The sequence below is a fragment of the Capra hircus genome, unplaced genomic scaffold (assembly GCF_001704415.2).
Source record: "Capra hircus breed San Clemente unplaced genomic scaffold, ASM170441v1, whole genome shotgun sequence".
Taxonomy (NCBI): domain Eukaryota; kingdom Metazoa; phylum Chordata; class Mammalia; order Artiodactyla; family Bovidae; genus Capra; species Capra hircus.
The window spans coordinates 1-8,904 of record NW_017194449.1 but is presented as its reverse complement, the minus strand read 5'-3'; the positions used below and the strand labels follow the sequence as shown (position 1 = coordinate 8,904).

At 39.9% G+C, this 8,904-nt stretch overlaps 1 pseudogene; it reads left to right on the top strand.

Annotated features, from left to right (window-relative positions):
- The first annotated feature begins 3,767 nt into the window (after positions 1 to 3,767).
- On the top strand, positions 3,768 to 5,159 carry LOC108634946 (annotated as a pseudogene).
- Positions 5,160 to 8,904: the final 3,745 nt, after the last annotated feature.

Genomic DNA, 8,904 nt, shown 5'->3' with positions numbered 1-8,904 from the left:
TGGCCACAGAATCCACCATTCTGGCTTTGTGTGGATTTAAAATATGTATATTTTGTCTTTTTCCCTTCCTTTTAGTTGGTCTCCCAACTGTTACTTCTCACTGCTCTTTGACTCCCCTCTCTGTGCCCCTTCTCTGACCAACTCAGCTGCCACCCCACCCCCCACAATCTGTTTTTTCATCCCTGCTTTTAGTTTGTTGTTTGCTGATAAACTTGCTAATCAGTCTTACCAGAAGACAATCTCAAGTAAAGATGAATGGATTTCATATGCTTTAGTGTTGTGACCTTTGATTTTTATCTAATATTTGTTTGTGTAATTCTTGGATACTGGTTGTTGGTTAATTGGTACATTATATATCTTAGGAGTTAGATCACAAGCTGTATGTATAACTGCTAAAGCTTTTAACAATTCAGTCCTAATATTGAGTAGAATTTACTGTCTTAAGATGTAAAGTGGTAGGGAAAAGTCATTTTTGCTTTTTATCTAAATCAGTGGTCTTTAAGTATGGTGTGAGGACCTGTAGGAGTCTTTTTCAGACAGATGCAACTGAAGCAACTTAGCAGCAGCAGCAGCATGATGCCAAAACTATTTGTAGTTCGATTTGTAAATTGTACTGATATTATTTGCATTATTTGTACCGATGGTGCAAAAGCAGTGGTGAATGAGTCTGCTGATGCCCTAGCCAGAGATAAGGCGGTTTTACTGAACAGGTAATACTGAGCAGGTTACTACAGGTATTGTGATGTTCTACACACCATGCCTTCATAGTATCCTTGAAGAATTGGAACAGGTGATGGATTTAGTAAATCTTGATTCTTGAGCATGCGTCTCTTTAGTATTTTGTGTAACGAAGTGGGAAGGTAATACGTACAAAGCCCTTCTGTTGAATCCTGGAGGGTGATCATTTCCTTGAGGAAAACCACTCATTTCATGTCTCGAGCTGTAGACTGCAAGTGCTGGTTTTTTCACAAACACCATTTTCCATTAAAAGAATAACTGACAATGAACTGTGGTTATCAGACTTAGATATTTTCCTGATATTGTCTTTAAAATTAACTATGTGAACCTGTCACTTCAAAGAAAGCAGCTCATCAGTTTTCGTTGCCACTGACAAAAGTTAGAATTTGCAAGTGAAAATTGAAATTTTGGAAAACTTATATTTGCTGCTTTGAGCTTGAAAGCTTCCCAATGCTTACAGCTTTTTGATAAGATCTGTAGTGACATTGACAACGTGGGTTTTGGATAGTATATAAAGAAATGTGTCACTGTTGGAAGATCTGTGTAACTCAGTGAACCAATAGTACTTAAAAGAGCTGTTCAAAATACAGGCTAACGAGTTTTAGCATTAACAAAGTATGGAAAGGTCACTGACAGGATTTATAGATTCCACACTGCCAGTAATCTTTCGTACTGCTTGTTGACTTTTGGGGTAGAAATGGTAGACTATCCATACTTGAGTGAAAAGGCTGTGTGTGTAGGGACGCCTCCCTTTTCTGTGCATTTTTTTTTTCCCTACTATAAAACAACAGATAGAATGCAGAGCAGATGTGAGAATACAGGTGTGTATTCTCTTAAGCCAGGCACTGCTGCTGCTGCTAAGTCACTTTAGTCGTGTCCGACTCTGTGCGATCCCATAGACGGCAGCCCAGCAGGCTCCCCTGTCCCTGGATTCTCCAGGCAAGAGCACTGGAGTGGGTTGCCATTTCCTTCTCCAATGCATCAAAGTGAAAAGTGAAAGTGAAGTTGCTCAGTCGTGTCCGACTCTTAGCGACCCCATGGACTGCAGCCTACCAGGCTCCTCCATCCATGGGATTTTCCAGGCAAGAGTACTAGAGTGGGGTGCCATTGCCTTCTCCAAGCCAGGCACTACCTACTTGCCAAAATGTAAAATAATGCAACTGTTACATTAACATGTAATGGATTTATAGCATCATTACTTTTTTATGACTGACTGAAGTAGACACAAAAGCTTCCCTCTTATTTCACATGGTGAAGAATCTGGCTGCAGTGCGGGAGCCCACCTTTGATCCCTGAGTCAGGGAAGATCATCTGGAGAAGGACATGGTAACCCACTCCAGTGTTCTTGCCTGGAGAATCCCACTCCAGTATTCTTGCCTGGAGAAAAGCCTGAAAGGCTACGGTCCATGGTTGCAAAGCGTCGCACACGGCTGAAGTGACTTAGCGCACACACAAATAGACACTAAAAGTTTTTTTTTAGTTTGCCTCTCTAATACATTAAATATTGATAAATATAACCCACATCATCAGTATTGGACTGGAGGAGTCTTCAGTAATTTTTAAGAGTGCAGAAGGAGTCTGACAGTAGAACATTTGAGACCTGTGTTGTGATTACAGGCAGAGTCGCTGAGTCATTGATTCTCTGAACACCAGAGAATGCCCAGTGACGGTTGCTGGTGGTGACTGCACACTGGAGATTGAGTAGGGATGACTTAGCTGTCTAGTCTGGTAACTTAGGAATGAATAAACTTGAATAAGATTGAATTTTTCTTGTTTATGATATGAAGGAAAAACACACCAAATTGAGTTTATCTTCTGAAAACAAAGTTTTGCCTATTGAAACATGTTCTATTTTTGTTACTTTTCTTAGTTTAGAAATATAAATGTTAGCCTTGACTTGTTAATCAGGCTCTATACTCTGTTTTCCTGACTTTTTTCAAAGCCTTGTTGCATTTTATAAATCTTTGCTACTGAGTTCTGGAATATTCGATTTTTTTTTCTTTAACATAGCTTTGCTGGATCAGAAATGTGCTCTCTGTTACGAAGCAAAAAAGCTCAAAACTCTGCTCATTACTGTCTGTCTGGCACAGGAGAGTTTACTGTTTTTCTTCTTGCCTGCATCATTTCTTGCTTTCACTTCTTTTAAGCTGCCCTCTCTTTCCCGTGGAATGCTATTAATATTATGTTTAAGTCGAGATGTTTAAGAAGGCCACTCTCATTTCTTCCCAAACATTTTCGTATGATTTGAGCTTTAGATTTAAGGACACGTGGCAGGCTGCTTCTGGTTAACATGATCTTTCCTCTGAGTCTGTTCCTCCTTTTGCATTTGTCTGCCTCTTAGTGATGACAGTTCTGTTCTAGCTCCTTAGGCCCACATCCTTGCACCATCTGACTCTTGTCTCTCTGCGCACATCTGAGCCACAGCAGCCCCTCTTGGCCCTGCCTTCAGAAGATATCCGGAATCCCCACCACTGCTCACCATCTGCAGTCACTAGGTTTATTGCCTTGATCTTCAAAGTTAGATCTAAGTACTGCAGTATTTGTTCTGTGTCATTCAAAAAAAACCTGACGGTCTACAGAGTTCTGTAGTTTTATCCAGTGTTTCTCTTACCTCATCCTCCCTCCTCAGTGCTGCCCCCGCCCCCGCCCTGACTCCAGCAACACTGGCTTTGTTTACTACCAACTTTATTTGTATTTACTCCTTTATTTGTCTCCCTAAGAATGTAATCTAAGTTTTCTACAATGATATTTCCTGAACCTGAACTTAGGTTTCCTGATTCCTAGTTACTACTTCTCATAAATAGTGCTGTAGGCTTTTTGGGAAAAAAGGTTGGATTTTTTTTATAAATGTGTTTAACCAAAACTTTATCTTAAAGATGCAAGGAAGCTATCTATGCCGAAACTTTTATTTAACAATTATCATGATGCCAGAAGAGTCCATATCTGAAATAGCAAAAACTACAGATTGACTTCAATAATATGAGCAGCTGTTTTCCTTTTAGTAATAGTTAGGGGATATGTCTTTTCTTTCCAGACATGCACATGATGGTGTCCAGGCCAGAACAGTGGGTAAAGCCAATGGCTGTAGCAGGAGCCAATCAATATACCTTTCATCTCGAGGCTACTGACAACCCAGGAGCTTTGATCAAAGACATTCGGGAGAATGGAATGAAGGTAAGAGCTTAGCAGTGAGGGTAATGTTTTATACTACTTCATTCTCAGAGTTGGGAAAGTTTGGTGGAAGACCCAAAATGATAGGTGAAGAAGACCAGACGTAGACAACTGTTCTTCAGCATTGAAGCTAGATTTAAACATGTTTGTCAGATAATACATTCTACTAATGTTTTCTAGAAATTGCTGCCTTTTAGAAACATTTACTTGTGATATCCATGTTGACTTAAAAAACAATTTACAGCTGAACAATTTATGTATGTATTCCATTCTTTTAAGAATAGAGCTTCCTACTGGGCCTGATAAACCACAGTAATGTAATATGGAAATAGTTATTGGTGTGATGTAACAAATTTGTTTTTGTTACAGGTTGGCCTTGCTATCAAACCAGGAACTTCAGTTGAGTATTTGGCACCATGGGCTAAAAAATAGATATGGCCTTGGTTATGACAGTGGAACCTGGGTTTGGAGGGCAGAAATTCATGGACGATATGATGCCAAAGGTAAAAAAAAGTATTTGGTTCTGGAGTAAGGTTTTTTATTGTGTATATTTATTCAGTAAGCATATATTGGGCTTGTATGTTTGGGCTGCTTGTATGTTTATGCCTTACTCTGAAGGCAGGGAAATGGGGGTGCCTACATATCATTGGAATATGGGATGAGAGATGCCCAAAGAAATTTAGGTTTGGAGATCAGAAGAGATACCACGTGTTAGTGTTGAGTTTTTGTTTGCAAAACCATTGGAAACTGTTCTGGAAACTGTAACCTTTAGATGGAATTTTCATTGAATATTGAGGGTTTTATCTTTGCCTTGTTTCTGTGAACTATATTTTTGGCAAGTCCATGACAAATTCCATGCGATTTGCCAAACAGAACAAAACTTGCTTTTATGAAAGTTTGTTTCGGTATATTAAGATGGCTTTCCCCAGTCATAACTTTTATTGATATAAAGTTACTCTGTGAGACATCTGGAGTCATATTTTAGTGGCCATTTCATTTTTTGTTTAGTGTGCTTTCCCTCTACCTGTCCACTAAGGAGTCATTTATTTCCTTGTGTATATCTAGGTTCATTGGTTGAGGACCAGTTCCCATCTTTGGACATTGAGGTGGATGGTGGAGTAGGTCCTGACACTATCCATAAATGCGCAGAGGTGAGACTGCTCCTTGACGGCAACCTGGACCAATTTCCTATCAAATGTAATGCCAGGACAGATCTTGTCTACCAAAGAGATTTCCCCTACACTTCCTAAATAGTCTTTCTTGGAAAGTATTTGTTTGTTTAAATGTAAAACTAGGAAAGTAAATAGTAAGTCCTAGCTATCTCAGTAATGATGAAAAAATTCTTTGAAAGAGGAATGTGCTGACTGCCAGCCTGTGTAATATCATTGAGATGTTCCAGGGCCTTTGAGACAGTTTTCCAAAATAGGGAATCTTCCTATTTTGTGTGTGGTTTTTTTTTTTGCTTCCTATTTTTGCTTCCAGTGTTTTGTGTAAATGTCACACACTTTTCTGCTTGATACTTATCAAAAGCTTGACTGTGATCAGTATGAAGATGACACTGGACAGACAGACAGTGAGCATATATCTTTTGACCCCTGTAGAATTCATTTTTACTGATCTGTGCTTTGTCATTAATACTGTTTCTGCTTACATTGAGACATATGATCTCTGTTCGTCTCCAAGGCAAAACCATTCAATATCACAGTTATCCAAGTCTGCCCCAACCAGTAATGCTGAAGAAACTGAAGTTGAACGGTTTTATGAAGACCTACAAGATCTTTTAGAACTAACACCCAAAAAAAGATGTCCTTTTCATTATAGGGGACTGGAATGCAAAAGTAGGAAGTCAAGAAACACCTGGAGTAACAGGCAAATTTGGCCTTGGAATGCGGAATGAAGCAGGGCAAAGACTAAGAGTTTTGCCAAGAAAATGCACTGGTCATAGCAAACACCCTCTTCCAACAACACAAGAGAAGACTCTACACATGGACATCACCAGATGGTCAACACCAAATCAGATTGATTATATTCTTTGCAGCCAAAGATGGAGAAGCTCTATACAGTCAACAAAAACAAGACCAGGAGCTGACTGTGGCTCAGATCATGAACTCCTTATTGCCAAATTCAGACTTAAATTGAAGAAAGTAGGGAAAACTAGACCATTCAGGTATGACCTAAATCAAATCCCTTATGATTATACAGTGGAAGTGAGAAATAGATTTAAGGGCCTAGATCTGATAGATAGAGTGCCTGATGAACTATGGAATGAGGTTCGTGACATTGTACAGGACAGGGATCAAGACCATCCCCATGGAAAAAAATGCAAAAAGCAAAATGGCTGTCTGGGGAGGCCTTACAAATAGCTGTGAAAAAGAAAGAGGCAAAAGCAAAGGAGAAAAGGAAAGATATAAGCATCTGAATGCAGAGTTCCAAAGAATAGCAAGAAGAGATAAGAAAGCCTTCTTCAGCGATCAATGCAAAGAAATAGAGGAAAACAACAGAATGGGAAAGACTAGAGATCTCTTCAAGAAAATTAGAGATACCAAGGGAACATTTCATGCAAAGATGGGCTCATAAAGGACAGAAATGGTATGGACCTAACAGAAGCAGAAGATATTAAGAAGAGGTGGCAAGAATACACAGAAGAACTGTACAAAAAAGATCTTCATGACCCAGATAATCATGATGGTGTGATCACTCATCTAGAGCCAGACATCCTGGAATGTGAAGTCAAGTGGGCCTTAGAAAGCATCACTACGAACAAAGCTAGTGGAGGTGATGGAATTCCAGTTGAGCTATTTCAAATCCTGAAAGATGATGCTGTGAAAGTGCTGCACTCAATATGCCAGCAAATTTGGAAAACTCAGCAGTGGCCACAGGACTGGAAAAGGTCAGTTTTCATTCCAATCCCAAAGAAAGGCAATGCCAAAGAATGCTCAAACTACGCACAATTGCACTCATCTCACATGCTAGTAAAGTAATGCTCAAAATTCTCCAAGCCAGGCTTCAGCAATATGTGAACCGTGAACTTCCTGATGTTCAAGCTGGTTTTAGAAAAGGCAGAGGAACCAGAGATCAAATTGCCAACATCCGCTGGATCATGGAAAAAGCAAGAGAGTTCCAGAAAAACATCTATTTCTGCTTTATTGACTATGCCAAAGCCTTTGACTGTGTGGATCACAATAAACTGTGGAAAATTCTGAAAGAGATGGGAATACCAGACCACCTGACCTGCCTCTTGAGAAATCTGTATGCAGGTCAGGAAGCAACAGTTAGAACTGGACATGGAACAACAGACTGGTTCCAAATAGGAAAAGGAGTACGTCAAGGCTGTATATTGTCACCCTGCTTATTTAACTTATATGCAGAGTACATCATGAGAAACGCTGGACTGGAAGAAGCACAAGCTGGAATCAAGATTGCTGGGAGAAATATCAATAACCTCAGATATGCAGATGACACCACCTTATGCTTCTTGAAATTACACCAGCCTTGTACTGGAACCAGTCTGTTGTTCCATGTCCAGTTCTAACTGTTGCTTCCTGACCTGCATACAGATTTCTCAAGAGGCAGGTCAGGTGGTCTGGTATTCCATCTCTTTCAGAATTTTCCACAGTTTATTGTGATCCACACAGTCAAAGGCTTTGGCATAGTCAATAAAGCAGAAATAGATGTTTTTCTGGAACTCTCTTGCTTTTTCCATGATCCAGCGGATGTTGGCAATTTGATCTCTGGTTCCTCTGCCTTTTCTAAAACCAGCTTGAACATCAGGAATCACGGTTCACGTATTGCTGAAGCCTGGCTTGGAGAATTTTGAGCATTACTTTACTAGCATGTGAGATGAGTGCAAATTGTGCGGTAGTTTGAGCATTCTTTGGCATTGCCTTTCTTTGGGATTGGAATGAAAACTGACCTTTTCCAGTCCTGTGGCCACTGCTGAGTTTTCCAAATTTGCTGGCATATTGAGTGCAGCACTTTCACAGCATCATCTTTCAGGATTTGAAATGAGCTCAACTGGAATTCCATCACCTCCACTAGCTTTGTTCGTAGTGATGCTTTCTAAGGCCCACTTGACTTCACATTCCAGATGTCTGGCTCTAGATGAGTGATCACATCATCATGATTATCTGGGTCGTGAAGATCTTTTTTGTACAGTTCTTCTGTGTATTCTTGCCACCTCTTCTTAATATCTTCTGCTTCTGTTAGGTCCATACCATTTCTGTCCTTTATCGAGCCCATCTTTGCATGAAATGTTCCCTTGGTATCTCTAATTTTCTTGAAGAGATCTCTAGTCTTTCCCATTCTGTTGTTTTCCTCTATTTCTTTGCATTGATCACTGAAGAAGGCTTTCTTATCTCTTCTTGCTATTCTTTGGAACTCTGCATTCAGATGCTTATCTTTTCCTTTTCTCCTTTGCTTTTCCTCTCTTCTTTTCACAGCTATTTGTAAGGCCTCCCCAGACAGCCATTTTGCTTTTTTGCATTTCTTTTCCATGGGGATGGTCTTGATCCCTGTCTCCTGTACAATGTCACGAACCTCATCCATAGTTCATCAGGCACTCTATCTATCAGATCTAGCCCTTAAATCTATTTCTCACTTCCACTGTATAATCATAAGGGATTTGATTTAGGTCATACCTGAATGGTCTAGCGTTTTCCCTACTTTCTTCAATTTAAGTCTGAATTTGGTAATAAGGAGTTCATGATCTGAGCCACAGTCAGCTCCTGGTCTTGTTTTTGTTGACTGTATAGAGCTTCTCCATCTTTGGCTGCAAAGAATATAATCAATCTGATTTCGTGTTGACCATCTGGTGATGTCCATGTGTAGAGTCTTCTCTTGTGTTGTTGGAAGAGGGTGTTTGCTATGACCAGTGCATTTTCTTGGCAAAACTCTATTAGTCTTTGCCCTGCTTCATTCCGCATTCCAAGGCCAAATTTGCCTGTTACTCCAGGTGTTTCTTGACTTCCTACTTTTGCATTCCAGTCCCCTATAATG